The following is a 16,001-nucleotide window of genomic DNA, read 5'->3' as shown; positions in this document are numbered from 1 at the left end:
AACAGACATAACATAGCTACGTCCCCCATTAATCATGCTTAGTTTACATTGAACTGTCGGTATTATCCATGCTTAGGTCAGGTTTACATGTCAGGTATGACTGTTGACAAAGGTCAGCTTAAGGTGAGGTAGGATTCCTGTTTCACAGGTCTGGATAGGTTACATGTAGGTATTCGGGTTAGGTGTAGTTATTCCATACCTGTGTGGTACAGTAGAGGTGAATAGCTAGGGAGTAGGTAGGTAGGTAGTGGGGGTGGCATTGTAACTTAATAGTAGCCCGTAGGTATAATTGGATGGGGAGCAATAGGAAAGGTATGTCGGATGTTGGGATTTGTATGCGAGGCAGGACAAGACATGTCAGTATCACTAGTTGATGTAGTGGTATAGAGTGTGAGGTGGGGGAGGGATTTGCAAGGTGGTGAGCCTGTGCTGCTCAAGGTGTGCTTGTAGTGTTCCTTCATGTGTTAGTTACATGTGTCCTTTGGGACAGCTGTGATACTACATGTGGGTTGGGGTTCCAGATACTGGCAATATAGTGGGGGAAGAGGGTGTCACCTACGTGCACCCATAGACATTAATAGAAATGGAACAGGGGCTGATAGGTACATGGTGTGCATGGGGCACAAAGGGGGGTGTTAGTAGGGGAATTATCCAAGGATGTGCAGGATGGCTGCAGGAAAGGTCCACAGCTGGCCATGTTGTCTATGACAACAGCTGTGCATATGCACTGCATTTGGTGTTTGCATCAGACACTCACACCTCTGGTTGGGGGCTGCAATAATACCTTGTGATACCTATTACATTGGCTTACATGCCTACAGTGAGGTGTTGCGACCATGTTTTCGTAAGTGTTGTTTAGTGGGTTATGCAACAACACATATGGTTATACCGTACTTAGCCATGTAAACTGGACTGTGCTGCAGTGGGACTCATATCAGGAATGGCTACCCATTAGGCATAAGCATGCCTGTTGACTGTACAGAATCCACGGCCTCTCCAGAGTTTGCTTCACACTATTGGTTCATAGGTCCATAGGTTCATATTAGGCTATCTGCCCTAGGGTATTTATAAGCCTAGCCAGAGTGTGTTTGGCTTTCGCCACCCATTTTAAATGAATTTTGCTATGCCCTTTTTCAAGGTTAGTATACTGTGCCTCTGTCTAACAGTGGCGCAGAAGTGATACCCGGGGTAAACCTACAATCTCCCATCCACTCATCAAGATTCCTCTTGAAGAGAGTCAATGAGGGACTCTGCCTAACCTGGACTGGGATTTTATTCCAGAGTGAAGGGAGCCTCTGGGTTATGAATCTGTCCCTCCAGCATGTCCTATTTATTTCAGTGCTGAGGTTCAAGTCTCTTGAGTGTGTAGCTTGACGGGATTTGGGTTTTCTGAGGTGCAGCATGTCCATTAATTCCAGGTTGGACATGGCTTTATACGTCAGGCACAGATCGCCTCTGAGCAGGCGGTATGCCACTGAGTAGAGCTGGAGTTTCTTTAACCGGGCAGCATATGGCATCTGTTTGAGCCCTTTGACCTCTTGGTGAGGTACGTTTGGGGTCTTTCCAGTTGCTGCAGGTGTCTGGTAAGGAACATCCCAAAAGGGGCATTGTACTCAATTATGGGCCTGATGAGGGATGAGTAAAGAGGCACGATGACCTCCCCTGATCTAGATGTGAATCCCTTCATGATTAGGTGGGCTATATAAAATGTTTTTCTAACCACTTTGGCCACATGGTAGTCAAATGAGAGATTGCTATCAACTTGGGTCCCCAGGTCCCTAATTACTTCTTCCGTACTTAATGGATTACCACCTATGTGGTAATTTGTGGGCACTTTGTTTTTGCCAAAGGGGATGACTATACACTTTTTGGCGTTTAGCTTGAGGCCATGGCTCTGGCACCAGTTGTCTGTTTCTATGAGACCCTTTTGTAGGATGCTAGTGTCAGCTGCAGAGTCGATTATGGCACCCAGTTTGCAGTCATCTGAGAACTTGGTCAGTCACACTCCTTCCGTGTTGGCCTGTACCTCCAAGAAATATATACCGAACAAGAAAGGTCCCAGGACTGAGCCTTGTGGGATGCCACTTGTAACTGGTTTGGAGCCTGACATGGCTCCAGCAATTCTAACCATGTGGGTTCTGTCCTTGAGCCAGTTTGCAACCCATCTAGTTACACAGGGGTTTATATTTAAGCTGGTGAGCTTATCTATAACGCCCGAGTCGGGTATTGTATCAAAGGCTTTTACGAGGTCCAGGTAGGCTGTGTGGACCACCTTCCCCTTGTCAATGGCCTTGGTGACTATTTCAAAGAACTTGACCAGGTTTAAGAGGCAGGATCTGCCCTTAACAAAGCCAAACTGGGTAGGATCCAGTTTCTGTAGGTCCCCAATATCTTTATTTATGAGGTCCATGATGATCCTTTCCATAGCTTTGCAGACCAAGCTAGTCAGGCTTATGGGGCAATAGTTTCCAGGATCCGTTGAGGCACCACCTTTGTGGAGAGGGACCACTGTTGCTGTACGCCACTCTTTGGGTACATATCCTGTAGTAAGGCTGAGAATGAACAGTAGTTTTATGTTTGGGTTTAGTTCTTCTTAGAGTTCATGTAGGACGCAGCCCGGGTCACCGTCTGGTCCCATTGATGCTGTGTTTTTTGCTTTGGAGAGGGCAGCTCTTACCTGAGCATCTGAGATGTCAGGGGGGCAGCACTCTGCTGGGATAGATATTTGCCCTTTTGGTGGGGAGGGGGGGGCAGAAGTTTGTGCTGAACCTGTCAGCTAGGATGTTGGCAATGTCTGTGGGTTCAGTGTATTTTTTGTCATTTTTGACTAATTCTGAGCATATCTGGGAATTCCCACCCAGGTTCCTAACATAACTAAAGAAAGCCGTGTGATTATCCTTAGTGTCCTGTGCAATTTTTCTCTCGAAGCTGGCCTTAGAAGATTTTATGAGTGCCCATAGTTTTTTGCTAATACTGATCAGAGATGCCTTCCCTTTTTGGGATTTTCCTCTTTCATGTAGTAGCTTCCTCCTTCTATTGTATAGTTTGTTTATGGCTGGGGTCCACCAGACAGGACGCCTGCCTTTGGAGGAATGGGTCTTGGTTTTATTTGGGATTGCATGATCCATGCATTCCTGAAGGTGTTCATAGAATGCATTTATAAAGGATTCTGCGGTCTGGACCATATTTTCCACAGGCCCGGGTGCTTTGAAGGATTCCACCTCGGATTTGAGGAGTGTGAAATTTGCTTTATAGAAGTTTTTCACTGTGGTTTTCTGGCATGGGGTGGGGTCAGGATGTGAATATCCATTGAGATTAGTTTATGGTCTGATCTTACCAGTGAGGGATACACTTCTGGTCTGGAGCATAGAGTCCCCATGTTGGTGATGATCAGGTGCAGTATGTTTTAACCTCTTGTGGGAGTGGTAACAAGTTGTTCCATAGCATTTGAGTTTATAAATTCTAGGAACCTTTGGGCTAGGGTGTTGGAGCTAGAGTAATCCTCCCAGTCTATGTTTGGGTAGTTGAAGTCACCCAATATAATGGTGTTTGGGGAGACCTTCACATTTTCCAGTGTTCTCAGGAAGGCCGAGTGGGGTTCCTGGGTTTGGGAGGGTGGTCTGTAGCAGGCTATAAACTGGAAAGCAGTTTTACCCTCAGTTAGTTGCACATGGATAGTCTCTGATGCTTCGTTCTGTGCCACCAACCTGGAGGTGTGGGTATCTTTGACGAATATTGATACTCCCCATCCTTTTGTGGTTCGGTCCAAGTTCTGGGGCCGAAAAGCATGGTATGAGGTATAACCTGGTAGTGCTGGGGTGGTCTCGGGATCCTTGAACCAGTTTCTGTTACTGCACAGGTATCAATGTTCTCCATGCTAAGGAGAGTTTTGAGTGCGTGCATCTTGAGGTTTAGACTTCTGGCATTGAGTAGCATTACTCTTAGTTTCTTATCCCTTGTGATACCTATGGAGGTGGGTTTGTCTTTTGAGTCTTGCCTACAAAAGGCACTATGGGGTGGCAAGAGCCTTTGCCAATATCCGAAAGCCCAGGTGTGATAGGTGCAAGCCGTGTCTAGTGAAGCATCGTGGCTTGTCGATCATGTCATCCCAGGCTGACAGGCATTGGATCCCCTTTGAATGACACCAATACTTAAGCCAGTTGTTGAAACTGATAATCTCGTCTTCATATTGTGGCAACATTTTTGGTGAGGGTAAGATGCTACTCAAGGTCAGGGTCATACCAGCCTGGGCTACATGCTCAGAGAGCTCCTCTATGTCTCTTTTCATGTAGTCCAGGTAGGTACGTCTCAGGTCATTCACACCAGCATGGACAATGACTGAGTCATATTTGTACTTGCCTTGGAGTGACCTGAGTGCTTGTGTTATGTGGCGGATCCTAGTGCCAGACAGGCAGCTCACCATGACCTTCTCCTTGTTCAGCCTGGTGAGCGGGACATCAGTGTGTCTGACGATAGAGTCACCTATTACAAGTGTATCAGGTGTGTTGTTTAGCCTTAAGGGCTGTGACTGTTCGGCACACTGGCTTTGTGAGCTATGTGTTGCACATGTTTTGTTTTGGGGTAGCGGTTGCTTGGGTGTCTGCTTTCGAGGTCTTTGCTGCTTAGGCAGATTTTTATTTAGAGCCTCCGAGTATGTTTTTGTGTGTTTATGTGTTTGGTTTGCTGTCGTGGTAGGTCTATGTGAGACTGGAATTGTAGTGAATGTGGTTTCCTTCTCCTCCTGACTGGTTATGCCAGTACTGAGTTGAGAGATCCTAGCCTCCAGTTTGGCAATATGGTTACATCTCTCACATGTGTTGGAATTTGTTGGGAGGAGGAGAGGATTGTCTGTGTACATGAGGCAGTTGTAACATTGCCTCAAGATTCCCAGATTCACCAGCTGGACCGGAGAGGAGATTGACAACTGACCTTTGGACATGCTAGAATAGTATTGGGAATTCCTTTATAATTGAAAAAAAGGGCCAATGGGGAAGAAGGTACTCAAGGGGAGTTTGTGAGGGTGTAGTGCTTTTAATTTTTTAGTGCTGACTTATATAATTGCTTTAGTGAGCAAGTGCCAGGCTTAGAGTAGGAATAGGGTGTTTATTATGAAAACTAGATCAGTTCTAAGGGAAAAAGTGAAGAACAGACTTTGTGGAACCGAGAAAGGTTTAAACCCAATTAAGCAGCGCTGCCTGATGCTGAGCTATGAGCAAAATCACGCAAAGCCGCGCTAAAGCGGGTTTTATACAGGAGGACTTGAAAGAGCTAGAAATTGGCCCAAAACGGCCAATAGACTAGCAGATTCTTGTGCTGGGAACACTCCTCCAGGGATAGATACGCTGGTCTAAGCTCCCCTCTGCCACTGGTGAACAAAGAAGCCTCCCTTTATCCAAGAAAGGAAATGGGCAACACAGGAACTTTCCAAAAGTCCAGAATACAGCAAAGCCTGTATTTGGACTACTCTAGGTCAGGAAAGGCGGGAAACAAGGATCATTTTTTTGTTTTTTTTTCTTTTTGTGCAACAAACAGCAGGAAAATGCAATAAATATGTAACATAGGCTAGCGCACTTGACTTTGCAGCCTCAACAGGTAAATGCAACAAACAGGACAAACTTTAAATTACAAGCGCAAAAGCACGCTAAAGCTAGCTTTAAAGCAGGGGGTTAGAAAGAGATAGGCAATGGCCCAAAGCGGCCAATAAGCTGCAATTCACTGGGCTGGAACCACTCCTCAAGGGACAGATAGGCTGCTCAGAGCTCCCCACTCTCACTGGTGAACAAAGAAGCTTCCTCCTATCCAAATAAGGATATGGGTAACACAGGAACTATGACACAGCCCAGAGATCAGCAATACCTGAAGACTGGACTATTCTAGTTCAGTAAAGGCAGGAAACAAGGATATATATATATTGTTTTTTAAGTAGCAGAAATTAGGTATAGAAACACAGTAAATGCTTTAATTCGGCTAGCGCACTTGAGTGTGTAGCCTACCAGTTGCATGTATCACTCTGCAGGACACCACGAGGAGCTGCGCAGAGTTGTACAAACAAACTTTTTAAATCACAGATTCGCTAAAAAAAAAAAAAAAATGGCGTTTTAGGCAGAATTAGTTAAGAGAGCAAGAAAAGCAGAAAACTGATACTTAATCACTCCAAAGTCACTCTTTTGTACTCTCTGCTGCTGTAGGTGTTCCACTTACAATTTGCACCTGTCTGGCAAATACCTGGGAACTGACACCATTAAATACATACAAGTAATTGGGTTTAGGGCCCCACATCTTTCAGCCGAGTCATGCTAATGCATACCTATTATTCTATCAGCTTTCTAAGGTTGTAGGTGGAATATGTGCTTTCTGTCCCTATTTGTTCCCACAACGGTTTAGGTTCTGTCCAGTGGTTTTGCTCTTAGGGGTTGAGAGGTATGGGGGTAAGCTCTGCCCAATTTGCAATATTATTTATATATTTTTATTTATTTTACATTTGTTAACCGGGCTAGTCAAACTGGATATATTTCCATTTTCAGCAGACGCCCGGGGAGAAAAACTCCACAGTAACATTTAGATGTTTATAATGTACAATTTTATGAGAAAAAGGAAACATGAAAGTGTAAGACAAACAGTACATGAGGGAACAGTAGTTCCAAAGTCAATACTATCTAAAAGACAATACCATATACAAATAGAAATATTTACACCAATATAAAAGTAATACAATCATTAGAAATCAGTAGAGAGCCTTAGCTACAGTAAAATAAGCTAATTAAGAAATACAGGAACTTTGAAAGGAATAAGATACTCCTACAGTAATGTATGTGAGGTTGTTAACAAATATGTTCACAGTTAGTTCATATCCTATTTTTAGGAAATAGTTTAAAGTAGTTTACGCTACTAAGGGGAAAGTAGTGTTTGAAAAAGACAAGGGGAGGGAGGATATAGAAACATGGCAAAAAAGAATGCAGACAATTAGTCAAGGTAACAACAAGGGCATAACCAGTTAATTCTAAGATGCTGCTTCAGCCTTTGTTTAAAGAGTGGGAAGGAGGGAAGTGCAGTTAGATCTGATGGCAACATGTTCCAGAATTTTCCAGTGGTATTTGAAAACAAGGAGTCACCTGCCATGATATTAGATTTGGTATTGCTAGCCAGTAGTTTAGTGGAGGAGCGTAAGGAGTTGAGGTTTACATAGGGGGTAATAAGGTTAGTATTGGTGTGTTCTTGGGCTGGTAACATATCCTATGAATAATGGTAAGTTGGGAGAGTATCAGAATGTTTTTTAGTTCAAGCCAGTTAAGTTGCTTTAAGTTCAAACAGTGATGGGTTCTAAATGGGTTCCCAGTGGCAAACCTTGCAATATTATTATAGGAGTTAGTTAGTTTAGTGAGATTACTTTTCTTTAGATTGGTATAAATGGGGGAAGCATAGAGAAGAGTGGAGATTAAATGGGAGTGGGCAATAGTAGTTCTGGCTGTTGGTGTTAAGAATGGTTTTATTCTATATAGGGAGCCTAATTTTCTATTTACGGATTTTATAGTGTTATTGATATGATTATCAAATGTAAGGTTATTGTCAATTAAGACTCCTAATAGTTTAGTGGTAAAGTCTGGGGTTATAATGGTGCCATTATTTGATTTGATAGAGAAATTGATTGGGGGGGGGACTTACTGTTAGGTGTAAAGACTAATAGCTTGTTTTTTTTGGCATTCAAAAGGAGGCAACGTTTTAGGAACCATGCCTCGACTGAGTTGAATACTATCTGAGTTAGGGATTGTAGTTCAGATGTGGAGTCGGCAGAACATATGAGCATGGGATCATCTGCATATTGTATGCAAGTAACTTGAAGGATTGCTAAGTAAAGGTCGTTGATGAACACTGAGAATAGAAGTGGGCCGAGAATGGAGCCCTGAGGTACTCCAAGGGAGACTGGTAGGTGGGAGGATAGTTTATTCTCCCAAAGGACTGCTTGTTTCCTATTGTTAAGGTAGGACTTAAACCACTGAACAGCCTTGGTGTCAAGAGCAAGGGATTCAAGAGCTTTTAGGAGTAGTGGGTGGTTGACCATGTCAAAAGCTTTTGACAGATCAATAAAGAGTGCAGATGAGAGGAAGTTGATGTTACGGTTTTTATTGATAGAGTCAGTGAAAGATAGGAGGGCTGTGATGGTACTATGAAATGGCCTGAAGCCATGCTGACAATTAGCTAATATATTATGTTGGGTTAGGTGGTTGATAAGTTGATGGTGAATACATTTTTCCATAACTTTTGCTAAGGGTGATAAGAGTGCTATTGGCCTATAGTTGGAATACTCATTGGAGTTTCCACCTTTATGTAAAGGGATAAAGTGGGAAATTTTCCAGATATCTGGGATGGTTCCTTCATTTATGGTTCTGTTTATAAGGATGGATATAGGATATGCAACTGCTTTGGCTGCTTTTTGCAGGTATTCAGATGGTACTTGGTCTGCAGAGGGAGTACATGGCTTTAGTTTATGTAAAAGTTTTTGGATACATGTGGTAGCGATTGGTTGTAATTGGAATGTAGGGTGGGTATTAGGTAAAGAGGTTTGGAGATTAGAGTTGTTAGTGGACAGTTGGGAGGCTAGAGATTTTATGGTGTCGGTGAAGAAGGTATTAAAGGCATCGGCAGTTTGAAGGGAGGTATTGTTATCAGCCCCAAGGGTTATCAGCCCCAAGCCCTTTGTTGGGTGAAAGTGCTTAGTCAGTTACAAATGGAATTGTACAGTTTTTATGGTTTATTTTAATGATTAAAGTCGTTGTGTTTTTTACTTTTTGGACTACGCTGGTATTTTATTATAGTTAAGAATTTAGAATTAAAATATTTGACTGCCTGCTCAAGAGGGAGAGTTTTTAGTACGTACCAGTTACATTCACTAAGTTCATTTTGGAATAACACATGGTTAAAATGTTTGTTGGTTCGAGAGATCTTGTAAGTAGGGGTGTTAGGGATATCATTCTTTTGTCTTATGATGTAAGTTAACATATGATCACTTAAGTCATCTGGTAGAGTTCCTGCCTTGTAAACTTGTTGATGTTTATTAATGAGTCTCCAATCTAGGATACTCTCTTTATTATTGGGTTTGTTGATTCTATTGGTGGTAGTAATAGTTTGACTAAAGCCATGAAGATTGATATGTGATGAAGGATTCTCTGTGTTTACACGTTTCCAGTCAGTATTGAAATCGTCAAGTATAATGGTTTCTTGTGGGTAAGAAGTTGATACCCAGCTCAGAATGTCTTCTATTATAGAAATATTATTACCAGGTGGTAGGTAGATATAGATAATATTTACGGCTTTGGAAGCATTTATTTGAAGTCGGGAGATCAAAACTTCAGCTTTACTATCCTGAGGTGGGTTACAAGATAGGGAGGAGATCTGTAGAATGGATTTATAGAGTAGAGCTACTCCCCCACCCCTACGTTTAGTGCGGTCGAGTCTTAATATGTTGTAACCTGGGGGGATTATTTCATTATCCTTAGTTGCCGGTTTTAACCAGGTTTCAATCAAGCAGAGTATATGAAAGGAATGAGTATCAAGAAGGGCATGGAGATATGAAATTTTATTGTTTATACTGCGGATATTAAGATGACCTAAAAGTAAAGAATTTGAGAGACAGGTTTGGGTAGTAATGGTGGGGGAAGTGGAAGAAGGAGTTGTACAAGATGTAAAGCTTGTGGAGCCTGGGTTGGGATGGATGTCACCATCTTTTAAGGTGGGAGTGTTTAGGGCAGAAAATGGGTGGTTGAGGAAGCTGGTAAGGTATTTTAGTTTTTTTAGAGTTGTGTTATTTAATTTAATATGAGTAAGTCGATGATACTTGGCTAGCAGGCAACAGGGTGTGGTTGTGGTGTTTATTTGAAAATGGGTAAAGGTGTAGTTATCACTAGCTGTTTGTTTAGAAGAGTAGTTGAAGTAGTTAAAATTGACTTTGTTAATGGGGTGAAGAGATAGGCGGAGGTGAGAGCAGATGTGAGAGTAAATAATATTAAACATTTAGTTAGGATAGGTTTAGTTGTTGAAGACATATTTTAAAGAGTTTATTAAGTAGTTATAGCAGGAAATAGGGTAAGAAAGACAAAGTAAAGTAAGGGTTTGATGCAGTTGTTAGTGTGGGAGTGGTGATAAGTAGTGAGATAGCTTTAAGAGGGTTTTAGGAGGAGGTACAGGATGTTGGGGAGGAAAATGTGAAAATAGGTGGAGTATGATTAAAATAATTAAGTTGGTAGAAGTATTGGATTGGATGGGTAGGATAGGGGGTGTGGCTTAGGAAGTATAAGTGTAGGACCCCTGGGGGTGGGTAGGAATTGGGGGTAGGGTAGGGGAGTGGAGTGAGCCCGCAGGGCGAACGGACCAGGCAGACAAGATAAGTAAGAAGCTGAGTGAGAACAATCAGTGGAAGTCTGACTGTTATCGGTGAGTGTGGGTGGAGATAAGCAAGAGAAAAATAAATGTGGTTGTAATAGTGGAGGGAGTAGTAAATTGTGTAACAGAGACTTGGGAGGGGTAGAGTGGGACTACAATATAGCAAAACAAAAATAATGTTTCTGAGCTAAGGTCTAGGACAGAAGGAGCAGTATAAAGGAAGGTGAAACTAGGTGAGGGCACTATCTAGAAGACAGACCCTATAGTACAGCAGTAGCTCCTGAAAGTAGAATAGCAGGTTTGGGACTGGCGGGACAAGCTTGGAGATAATTAAGGGGAAATGCAGGAAGGAAAAAGTGGGGACTAGAGAGTACAAAGTGGTAAGGCTGCTGGCTATCCAGGCAATAATATTACTTACATCCCGGGGTGGTCCTAATACAACTGTGCCAGCCAATACCTGGACACCTAGGCCCATAATTGCATACCCATAGTTCTCCCACCTGCCCCTCCTCTACAGCACTCATACTTACTGTGGGTGCAGATGGGGTCTAACCACACCACTACACACTGCCCACTCTCCACATGTCAGGACCCATGTCGTACGTTGTGTCGACCCATGGGTCATCAGGCTTGCACAACCTACTGGTCCATGTATGTATACAGCCTGGTTGGATAAATCATTACAGGGACTGACTCCGATGATCATTAATATTTGGGGTGTCCCACAAGGGACATTGATGTCTTTGTTTCAAGATTAGACTTGGCAGGTCTCAGCCACTGGTAGTATCCTGCCTGTGGTCTGGGAAGCAGTGGTGTGTTTACTTGTATCGTATGTTTGTATGTTTCATCTGTCTAGGTGGGGGTGGTTCATGCTACATGTTACATGTTTGGTGATTGGACCCCTCACCCCCATTTGCATGGCCTGTGAACATATGTAATTCATAACTGCTGTATCATATCCCAGCTATTTACATGTGTATATTTACACACACACACACACACACACACACACACACACACACACACACATATATATATATATATATATATATATATATATATATATATATATATATATATATATATATATATATATATATCTACATTACTATATACAGATATATCTGTATATGTATGCATATATGTATATATTCATATATTGCTGTCTATATGTATCTAACAACATATGGGTGTATGGGTATCTGCATATGTATATATCTATATGTGGGCATGTATATATATTCTGTCTCTGTATGTATACATTTGTACTATGGAGAGGGAGAGGTAAATCTCCATATAGGTATGGGTAGATATACACACACATTCCTCTACATATATACATCTACATCTGGTTATTTCGTTCTTTGCTATGTAGATTAGACTTTGCTGCAGTGGGACACGTAGCAGGTGTGGCTGCTCGATGGGTGATGCCTCTGCCCAATGAACACTTTTGCTCACATCCCTGGGGCTGTCCGTGTAGATCCACATCAGCCAACACCTGCACACCTAGACCCATAACTAGCTACCCATAGTTCCCCCTCCCACACATACCTCTAGAGCACCCATCCTTACTCTGGGTGCAGGTTGGGTCTGAACACACCACTAGGGATGCTCCTCTCTATGTTCCAAGATTAGATTTCACGGGTGCACTCTGTACCCCCCTGGTTGTATCCTGCCTGTGGTCTGAGAAGCAGTGGACAATTTACATTGTTTGTGGGTTTGTGTGCATGTTTCTTCTGTTCGGCTTGGGGGGGGGGTCATGCTACGTGTTACATGTTTCTTGTTTGGGCCCCTCACTTCCATTGGCATAGCCTGTGAGCATATGTCATTCTTGGGTGCTGTTTCCTATCATAGCTGTATATCTGTGTATATCTACGCACACACACACACACGCGCGCACACACACACACACACACACACACACACACACACACACACACACACACACACACACACACACACACACACACACACACACACACACACACACACACACACACACACACACACACACACACACACACATGTACATATAAACACATATATATATATAAACACATATATATATATATATATATATATATACACACATATATATATATATATATATATATATATATATATATATATATATATATATATATAGATAGATAGATATATTTATATATATCTGCATACACATAAAAGCACTACACCCTCACAAACTCTCCTTGGAGTACCTTGCTCCCCATTGGCCATTTTTTTCAATTATAAAGAAATTCTCAATACTATTCTAGCATGTCCAAAGGTCAGTTGTCAATCTCCTCTCCAGTCCAGCTGGTGAATCTGGGAATCTTGAGGCAATGTTACAACTGCCTCATGTACACAGACAACCCTCTCCTCCTCCCAACAAATTCCAACACATGTGAGAGATGCAACCATATAGCCAAACTGAGGCTAAGCTCTCTCAACTCAGTACTGGCGTAACCAGTCAGGAGGAGAAGGAAACCACACTCACTAAAATTCCAGTCTCACATAGACCTACCATGACAGCAAACCAAACACATGAACACACAAAAACATACTTGGAGGCTCTAAATAAAAATCTGACTAAGCAGCAGAGACCTCGAAAGCAGACACCCAAGCAACCGCTACCCCAAAACAAAACACGTGCAACACATAGCTCACAAAGCCAGTGTGCCGAACAGTCACAGCCCTTAAGGCTAAACAACACACCTGGTATACTTGTGATAGGTGACTCTATCATCAGGCACACTGACGTCCCACTCACCAGGCTGAACAAGGAGAAGGTCATGGTGAGCTGCCTGTCGGGCGCTAGGATCCGCCACATAGCACAAGCACTCAGGTCACTCCAAGGCAAGTACAAATATGACTCAGTCATTGTCCATGCTGGTGTGAATGACCTGAGACGTACCTCCCTGGACTACATGAAAAGAGACATAGAGGAGCTCTCTGAGCATGTAGCCCAGGCCGGTATGACCCTGACCTTGAGTAGCATCTTACCCTCACCAAGAATGATGCCACAGTATGAAGACAAGATTATCAATTTCAACAATTGGCTTAAGTATTGGTGTCATTCAAAGGGGATCCAATGCTTGTCAGCCTGGGATGACATGCGCGACAAGCCATGATGCTTCGCTAGGGATGGCTTGCACCTCTCACCCCCGGGCTTTCAGATATTGGCAAATGCTCTTGCTACCCCCATAGTGCCTTTTTTAGGCAAGGCTCAAAAGACAAACCCACCTCCATAGGTATCACAAGGGATAAGAAACGCCAGAAGTCTAAACCTCAAGATGCACGCACTCAAAACTCTCCTTAGCATGAAGAACATCGATATCTGTGCAGTAACAAAAACCTCGTTCAAGGCTCTAAAGAGCACCCCAGCACTACCAGGTTATACCTCATACCATGCTTTTCAGCCCCAAAACTTGGACCGAACCACAAAAGGAGGGGGAGTATCAATATTCGTCAAAGATACCCACACCTCCAGGTTGGTGGCACAGTACGAAGCATCAGAGACTATCCATGTGCAACCAACAGTGGGTAAAACTGCCTTCCAGTTTATAGCCTGCTACAGACCACCCTCCCAAACCCAGGAACCCCACTCGGTCTTCCTGAGAACACTGGAGAATATAAAGGTCTCTCCAAACACCATTATATTGGGTGACTTCAACTACCCAACCATAGACTGGGAGCATTACTCTAGCTCCAACACCCTAGCCCAAAGGTTCCTAGAATTTATAAACTCAAATGCTATGGAACAACTTGTTACCACTCCCACAAGAGGGGAAAACATACTGGACCTGATCATCACCAACATGGGGACTCTATGCTCCAGACCAGAAGTGTATCCCTCACTGGTAAGATCAGACCATAAACTAATCTCACTGGATATTCACATCCTGACCCCACCCCATGCCCAGAAAACCACAGTGAAAAACTTCTCTAAAGCAAATTTCACACTCCTCAAAACAGAGGTGGACTCCTTCAAAGCCCCCGGGCCTGTGGATAATACGACCCAGACCGCAAAATCCTTTATAAACGCATTCTATGAACACCTTCAGGAATGCATGGATCATGCAATCCCAAATAAAACCAAGACCCAATCCTCCAAAGGCAGACGTCCTGTCTGGTGGACCCCAGCCATAAACAAACTATACAATAGAAGGAGGAAGTTACTACATGATAGAGCAAAATCCCAAAAAGGGAAGGCATCTCTGATCAGTATTAGCAAAAAACTACGGGCACTCATAAAATAGTCTAAGGCCAGCTTTGAGAGAAAAATTGCACAGGACACTAAGGATGATCACAAGACTTTCTTTAGTTATGTTAGGAACCTGGGTGGGAATTCCCAGATATGCTCAGAATTAGTCCGAAATGACAAAAAATACACCGAACCCACAGACATTGCCAACATCCTAGCTGACAGGTTCAGTGCAAACTTCTCCCCCCCCCACCAAAAGGGCTAATATCTATCCCAGCAGAGTGCTGCCCCCCTGACATCTCAGATGCTCAGGTAAGAGCTGCCCTCTCCAAAGCAAGAAACACAGCATCAATGGGACCAGACGGTGTCCCGGGCTGCGTCCTACATGAACTCCAAGAAGAGCTAAACCCAAACCTAAAACTTCTGTTCAATCTCAGCCTTACTACAGGATATGTACCGAAAGAGTGGCGTACAGCAACAGTGGTCCCTCTCCACAAAGGTGGTGCCTCAACGGATCCTGGAAACTAAAGCCCCATAAGTCTCACTAGCTTGGTCTGCAAAGCTATGGAAAGGATCATCATGGACCCTATAAATAAAGATATTGGGGACCTAGAGACACTGGATCCTACACAGTTTGGTTTTGTTAAGGGTAGATCCTGCCTCTTAAACCTGGTTGATTTCTTTGAAACAGTCACCAAGGCCATTGACAAGGGGAAGGTGGTCCACACAGCCTACCTGGACCTCGCAAAAGCCTTTGATACAATACCCCACTCGGGCATTATAGATAAGCTCACCAGCTTAAATATAAACCCCTATGTCACTAGATGGGTTGCAAACTGGCTCAAGGACAGAACCCACATGGTTAGAATAGCTGGAGCCATGTCAGACTCCAAACCAGTTACAAGTGGCATCCCACAAGGCTCAGTCCTGGGACCTCTCTTGTTCGGTATATATTTCTCGGAGGTACAGGCAAACATGGAAGTACTGTGGCTGACTAAGTTCGCAGATGACTGCAAACTGGGCGCCATAATCGACTCTCCAGCCGACACAAGCATCCTCCAAAAGGGCCTCATAGAAACAGACAACTGGTGCCAGAGCCATGGCCTCAAGCTAAATGCCAAAAAGTGTATAGTCATCTCCTTTGGCAAAAACAAAGTGCCCACAAATTACCACATAAGTGCTAATCCATTAAGTACAGAAGAAGTAATTAGGGACCTGTGACCCAAGTTGATAGCAATCTCTCATTTGACAACCACGTGGCCAAAGTGGTTAGAAAAACATTTTATATAGCCCACCTAATCATGAAGGGATTAACATCTAGATCAGGGGAGGTCATCATGCCTCTTTACTCATCCCTCATCAGGCCCATAATTGAGTACAGTGCCCCTTTTGGGATGTACCTTACCAGATACCTGCAGCA

At 43.3% G+C, this 16,001-nt stretch overlaps 1 protein-coding gene across 1 annotated transcript in view; it reads left to right on the top strand.

The window, feature by feature from the left end:
* LOC122802322 (interleukin-18 receptor 1-like) overlaps positions 1–16,001 on the top strand; it is a 977,051-nt gene that overhangs the window by 281,040 nt on the left and 680,010 nt on the right. The window lies entirely within an intron of this gene.

This window comes from Protopterus annectens, chromosome 5.part0 (assembly GCF_019279795.1).
Source record: "Protopterus annectens isolate FY-2018-M chromosome 5.part0, PAN1.0, whole genome shotgun sequence".
Lineage (NCBI taxonomy): Eukaryota > Metazoa > Chordata > Ceratodontiformes > Protopteridae > Protopterus > Protopterus annectens.
The sequence above is the reverse complement of the archived record's forward strand: the minus strand, read 5'-3'. Positions and strand labels throughout refer to the sequence as shown.